This window comes from Staurois parvus, unplaced genomic scaffold, assembly GCF_062004578.1.
Source record: "Staurois parvus isolate SC_StPar_1 unplaced genomic scaffold, SC_StPar_1.0 ptg001514l, whole genome shotgun sequence".
NCBI classification, from domain to species: Eukaryota; Metazoa; Chordata; class Amphibia; order Anura; family Ranidae; genus Staurois; species Staurois parvus.
The window spans coordinates 362,449-370,000 of record NW_028319310.1 but is presented as its reverse complement, the minus strand read 5'-3'; the positions used below and the strand labels follow the sequence as shown (position 1 = coordinate 370,000).

At 30.8% G+C, this 7,552-nt stretch overlaps 1 long non-coding RNA gene across 2 annotated transcripts in view; it reads right to left on the bottom strand.

The window, feature by feature from the left end:
• The window catches only part of LOC149435435 (uncharacterized), a 27,072-nt gene extending 20,009 nt beyond the window's left edge, over positions 1 to 7,063 (bottom strand). For both annotated transcript variants that reach the window (XR_016308489.1, XR_016308488.1), the window contains exons 1-2: positions 6,863 to 7,063; positions 1,386 to 5,169 (exon numbers count right to left, since the gene is read on the bottom strand). This is a non-coding gene — a long non-coding RNA (uncharacterized LOC149435435). The remainder of the gene's footprint in view (positions 1 to 1,385; positions 5,170 to 6,862) is intronic.
• Between the last annotated feature and the right edge of the window lie 489 nt (positions 7,064 to 7,552).

Here is a 7,552-nt window from a genome sequence, read left to right as displayed (position 1 = left end):
ATTAATAATATAAATATGCTCAAGTGATAGATTATTACATAAAGGCCTAAGAAATAATAATAATAATAATAATAATAATATATTAATAATATAAATATGGTCAAGTGACAGATTATTGCATAAAGGCCTAAGAAATAATAATAATAATATAATAATAATATTTATATGCTTAAGTGATAGATTATTACATAAAGGCCTAAGAAATATTAATAATATATTAATAATATAAATATGCTCAAGTGACAGATTATTGCATAAAGGCCTAAGAAATAATATTAATAATATAGTATTAAAATAAATATGCTTAAATTATGGATTCTTATATAAGGGCCTAATGTACATTTTAAAAAATACCACAAATTGGCCATTTTTTATTATTAATTTTGTATTAATCGGAGTAATACCTTTTTGCCTGTCTATTTTATGTATCTTGCTTTTTCTACTCTGCTTTATATTAGCATTTCTTTACAAAAATGAACAGTGAAGATATATTCATGTAATGTTTATATACATTTCACAAAATTAAGAGTAAGACACATAATTGAGACTGTGATAAAATAAAAGTATTTTTAAAAAAATGCTATTAATAACAATTCCCATTCAATATTCCATAACTGGTTTCCAAATCTGAAAGCTTCCAAAATTTTTCTCTCTTAATTGCCAAATTTAAAAAAAAATGCGCTCTACTCGAAATATATTAAACACTTAGCACTCGACGTTCTGTTAATTAGCAATTTTTTTTTATTGTTTTTAATGAACCCAGTAACTGGAAGATGTTTTATTTCTCTACCATAGATTTTCTTTTTTAATTATGATGCACAATGGTTGCCCACTTCAGTCTCAAATGACACGGTCCTCGGACGTGTAGAGAAGGTAAACAAGATGTCATTCCTCGTCTTAGGCCTTTTATTGAAGCATAATAGGGGGCCCATCTTTTTTTTTTTTTGCTGTTCCAGTTGCCTCTCCCACCCTCAGTCCCTTTAAATGAAGATGCCAAGTACAAGCATGGAAGATTATAATGAGACCCGAGGTACTGTGAATGCTGCTAATTCTCGTGTGTGAAACTCGGGTCTTTTAATCGGGAGGCTGAGCGATCGTAAAAAGGCTAAATCTTTGTGGTGATTATAACCAAAGAGAAATCCTCGCCTACTGCTATGGGAGATTTGCGAGATCCGTGATTATATTATTGTTGCTATTTGACAAAAAAAAAAAAAATTGCTGATCAGCTGTGTGATTCTGAAAGCAACTGGTTAATCTTTAAAAAAAAAAAAAAAAAAAAAAAAATTAAATTATACTATTCGTATAAAAAAAATAGTGAAGATTGAAAATAAATAAAAAAAATATAAAAAAATATAAAAAAAATATAAAAAAATTATGATACTCACGGTGTACCGTTAGCATGTCGTCTGATGGATGCCTCGTTCTTGGAGATGCTAGCAAAATGAGTCTTTTCTCCAACATCCTACCCTCTTGTGGCCGTTGGTTGCATCTTTCGGTGACGTAAAAAAAAGGTGCTATCCATTCAGAACCCTTCTCTGCAGCTTTTTGAGGTTCTTAGAATCCCTCCTTTCTTCTCGCGTATGTTGCTGCACAGCCTTATGCACCAAAAAGTTCAGCCTTCGCGTAAAAAAAAAAAAAATGATGATAACACAAGCTCCTTTAGCCACGGCAGAGATACAGAAGACCAACACAATGACCTAGACTTCACGAGCCTCTTTGCCCAAGCCTCACAGAAAAAAAAAAACGAGTGAAAGACAATCGTGCCATGGGTCTTTTCACCTAAATACTGCTTTATCCGTTGGCTCCTCCTCGCATTCCATCGGGTTTGGCCCAAGGAAAATGTTGATTGGGGCAGCACTCAACAAGGGGGAGGGGTTGGAATAGAAAAATAGAGGTATGGGAAGTCTTGGAGACACCTAACACAATGCATCCCCTCCCTCTTTCCTCACTCCACTACTTAATGATTCCTCTCAAGCAATTATTTTCTTGGGAAAGAATTTTTTTTTTTAATTTAATTTTTTCTTCTTTTTTTTTTTTTAGAGGAAAACTGGAGCACAGTCATGAAAGAACACTCAGCAAATTTAATAATTCCTCTCAAGCAATTATTTTCTTGGGAAAGAATATTTTTTTTTTTTAAGAGGAAAACTGGAGCACAGTCCTGACAGAACACTCAGCAAACTTAGTGATTCCTCTCAAGCAATTATTTTCTTGGGAAATCATTTTTTTTTTTTTTTTGAGGAAAACTGGAGCACAGTCATGAAAGAACACTCAGCAAATTTAATAATTTCTTGGGAAATAATATTTTTTTTAAGAGGAAAACTGGAGCACAGTCCTGACAGAACACTCAGCAAACTTAGTGATTCCTCTCAAGCAATTATTTACTTGGGAAATCATTTTTTTTTTTTTTTTTTGAGGAAAACTGGAGCACAGTCATGAAAGAACACTCAGCAAATTTAATAATTTCTTGGGAAAGAATATTTTTTTTTAAGAGGAAAACTGGAGCACAGTCCTGACAGAACACTCAGCAAACTTAGTGATTCCTCTCAAGCAATTATTTTCTTGGGTAATAATTTTTTTTTTTTTTGAGGAAAACTGGAGCACAGTCATGAAAGAACACTCAGCAAATTTAATAATTCCTCTCAAGCAATTATTTTCTTGGGAAAGAATATTTTTTTTTTTTTAAGAGGAAAACTGGAGCACAGTCATGACAGAACACTCAGCAAACTTAGTGATTCCTCTCAAGCAATTATTTTCTTGGGAAAGTTTTTTTTTTTTGAGGAAAACTGGAGCACAGTCATGAAAGAACACTCAGCAAACTTAGTGATTCCTCTCAAGCAATTATTTTCTTGGGAAATCATTTTTTTTTTTTTTTTTGAGGAAAACTGGAGCACAGTCATGAAAGAACACTCAGCAAATTTAATAATTCCTCTCAAGCAATTATTTTCTTGGGAAAGAATATTTTTTTTTAAGAGGAAAACTGGAGCACAGTCATGAAAGAACACTCAGCAAATTTAATAATTTCTTGGGAAAGAATATTTTTTTTTAAGAGGAAAACTGGAGCACAGTCATGAAAAAACACTCAGCAAATTTAATATTTCCTCTCAAGCAATTATTTTCTTGGGAAAGAATATTTTTTTTTTTTAAGAGGAAAACAGGAGCACAGTCATGACAGAACACTCAGCAAACTTAGTGATTCCTCTCAAGCAATTATTTTCTTGGGAAATAATTTTTTTTTTTTTTTGAGGAAAACTGGAGCACAGTCATGACAGAACACTCAGCAAACTTAGAAATATTATATTTCATATTCCATAGATTTGGTCAACACTTAGTGATTCCTCTCAAGCAATTATTTGCTTGGGAAAGTTTTTTTTTTTTTTTTTTTTTTTTTTTAGGGGAAAACTGGAGCACAGTCCTGAAAGAACACTCAGCAAGTTTAGTGATTCCTCTCAAGCAATTATTTTCTTGGGAAAGATTTATTTTTATTTTTTTTAGAGGAAAACTGGAGCACAGTCCTGAAAGAACACTCAGCAAATTTAGTGATGCCTCTCAAGCAATTATTTTCTTGGGAGAGATTTTTTTTTATTTTTTTTAGAGGAAAACGAGCACAGCCATGAAAGAACACTCAGCAAATTTAGTAATTCCTCTCAAGCAATTATTTGCTTCAGAAAGATTATTTTTTTATTTTTTTTTATTTTTTTAGGGGAAAACTGGAGCACAGTCCTGAAAGAACACTCAACAAGTTTAGTGATTCCTCTCAAGCAATTATTTTCTTGTGAAATAATTTTTTTTTTATAGAGGAAAACTGGAGCGCAGTCATGAGAGAACACTCAGCAAATTTAGTAAGTCCTCCCAAGCAATTATTTGCTTGGGAAAGATTTTTTTTTATTTTTTTTATATTTTTTTAGGGGTAAACTGGAGCACAGTCATGAAAAAACACTCAACAAATTTAGTAATTCCTCCCAAGCAATTATTTTCTTTGGAAATAAAAAAATTTTTAAGAGGAAAACTGGAGCACAGTCATGACAGAACACTCAGCAAACTTAGTGATTCCTCTCAAGCAATTATTTGGTTGGGAAATATTTTTTTTCATTTTTTTAGGGGTAAACTGGAGCACAGTCCTGAAAGAACACTCAGCAAATTTAGTGATTCCTCTCAAGCAAATATTTTCTTGGGAAATAATTTTTTTTTTTCTAGAGGAAAACTGGAGCGCAGTCATGACAGAACACTCAGCAAACTTAGTGATTCCTCTCAAGCAATTATTTTCTTGGGAAAGTTTTTTTTTTTTTTTAGAGGAAAACTGGAGCGCAGTCATGACAGAACACTCAGCAAACTTAGTGATTCCTCTCAAGCAATTATTTTCTTGGGAAAGTTTTTTTTTTTTTTAGAGGAAAACTGGAGCACAGTCATGACAGAACACTCAGCAAATTTAGCACTCAGAAATTTATCTCAGGAAGTGAAGGGAATTAGCCTTGTACAAAGTTCAAATCTCAAACCAAGCTCTGGTCAAGAAGACAAAATTAACATATGAAAAGAGCTGTTGGGGGATTGTTGGCTTGACTGGGCATAACTTCCTTCTAAAGTTTTTTTTTTTTTTTTTTTTTACAGTTTGCTTCCACTTATGTTTAATAATTGTTGGCAATCTTTTTTTTTTTTTTTTTTTTTTTTTTTTATACCTACTTGGGAGTGTATTAATTGTCCACCACACAGGTCTGGATCTGCATTTTTTAATGTCTGGTTTCCAGGGCTAATTTCGAAACTCTCTTTGGAAGCTGGACTAATGGTCCGTAGAAAATGCACAATGAATTCACTTTTCTGTCTTCTTGCATGGGAACTCGGTACGTCCTGAACTTGACAGGCAGTCTACTGAATGTTAATGAGATGTCTCAAGTTCATTGTCAAAAGGCCCTCGCAGACACCCTGTTCTCTCCCATAGACAGCCTTCAATTCCAACGCTTGTTTTGTTCCAATGACTAAACCCTTGTGAGTGTGTGTGTGTTTTTTTTTTTTTTTTTTTAATGCATTTGAAGTATCCAGACTTCCATACTGGCATAATTAGCCAAGAAAATTTGCATGGTCGGTCCTTCCAGTTAAATAAACAATTCTCATACTTACGCCTTCAAAACAACAGCTCCTGCCAAATGGGTCTACCATATCTTCTCAGCTCTGATTCTGGATGCATGGATAGAAAGAAAATACAGATACGTGATACAGGTACTGGGGCTGTATTTTTTTTTTTTTTTTTTTAGTTAAAAAAAAAATCAGCATGCTTTATTTCAATGTAGAATTCTGAAACTGAGTGCACTGAGAATCATTTTTTTAAATGTAATATATATATATATATATAAAAAAAAAAAAAAATATATATATATATATATATATATATAAAATATATATATATATATATATATATAAAAAAAAAAATATATATACATATATATATATAAAACATAAAAAAAAATGACTCAGTGCACTCAGTTTCAGAATTCTGAAACTGAGTGTACTGAGAGTCATTTTTTTTATGTAATATATATATATATATATATATATATATATAATATATATATATATATATATATATATAAAATATATATATATATATATATATATATATATATATATATAAAATATATATATATATATAAAATATATATATAAAAAAATAAATATATATATATATATATATATATATATAAAACATAAAAAAAAGACTCTCAGTGCACTCAGTTTCACAATTCTGCATAATATATATATATATATATATATATATATATATATAAAAATATATATATATATAAAAATATATATAAAACATAAAAAAAAAGACTCTCAGTGCACTCAGTTTCACAAGTCTGCATAATATATAGATAGATAAATAAATATTGGTTCTAATTATTATTTTCAATTTCCAATCTGCTGCCATACATACACACATATACACACACAATCCTGCAAATATTTTTCCTTGATGGTTAGTTTGCTATGAATGTCAAAGACTGTAGGCCTTTATGTATTTATACATCAATGAGGTTCTCTTTAGTAAAAATAAATAAATAAAAATAAATACATAAATAGATAAATACATAAATAAATAAAACACACAAACTTAATATGCGTAGCTGACTTTGGCTTGGATTTAGGCACTATTAAACATATTAACATATTATTAAAAAAAAAATAGAAAAAAATGTTTTAAGTATATTCAAGAACTGTCTGTGTTTTATACTTCCATTTTTTTTTTATTTTTTTGCATTTTATGCAATGCCTAAAAAAAAAATGTTTAAATTTTTTTTTTTTAACGTCACCCTAAGTATGTACTAATATTTTCTCACCAAGTTGGATAAATTAAGCCTCTTGTGTCTCTGGCTTTTGTTCAGACAAATCTTTTCATATTGTTAGCACTCCCTGGGAGCTGATTTAAACACGCCTTCCCTAGACCCACGTGACACCCCCCCCCCCCCTCCTTTCCAATCCGCCTTAAAAAATGCTCATTAGCAAAAAGCTAGGAAGAGGATAATTATAATTAAAAAGAGACACCTCTTGATTGCTTTTTTTTCTTTCTTTTTTTTTTTTTTTTAAACAAAACTATTTTAATTTTTGGATTTTAGATGTAACATTTTTTAAAAATTAATTTAGACCCTAAGGTCTCTAATGCAACTATTTTTTTTTTTTTTTTTTTTTAATTAAGCACAGGTCTTAAAATTTATACAAGGAAGAACATATCTTAACCAGCCCTGATATTTTTTTTAGTCCCTTGATGCTTATTTTTTATCTGCTTTACAGCCCCCCCCCCCCCCCTCCCTTTAGCTAATCAAGAACCTTTTGTATGTATAAAATAGCTTAAAAGACCATATTACAGGCTTACCTAGGTACAGATGCACCTTGCGGAGATTCTTTCTACAATCCCAAAAGATGTCTTTTGTTCCTGTTGTTTTCGTTTTTTAGCTGTATTTTCCTGCTCTTTCTATTCTCATGAGGGGAGATGATCTTCAAGAATATTGCATCGCTCTGGAGAGGGGAATGAAGCACTGTGCAAGAAAAAGAGGAGATTGGCATGGCGTAAGGATACATGAACTACAAAGGGATGCTCCACGTAGCCTATACGTAAAGTATACGTATTATATTTAAAAAAAAAAAAAAAAAAAAAAAAAGATGATATGCAGATGTTGGAAAGGGTGGCCTTACCCACGGTATTGATATATGTATTTTTTTTTTTATAAGCGGGAGGGGGAGCAAAATTACACATTTTTACTCAGTTATGCATTTATTGTAATCGAGCCTCTGCTGCCATGCATATCTGCCTGGTAATTATATGCTCATTAGCATATATGCAAATTGTCAATCTATGCACACTGTGGGTGTGCACAGCATAATTTAACCATTACAAAAACAGCTGCATTTTCCCAGACAATATATATTTAAAAAAAAAATATATATATATATATAAAATTTAATTTAATTTAATTTACACAACATTTTAATAATAATTCTATTTTTTTCACTTGCTTAGGAAGCATTGATATTTGTGACAGGTTCTTCCCATACGACAGCAATA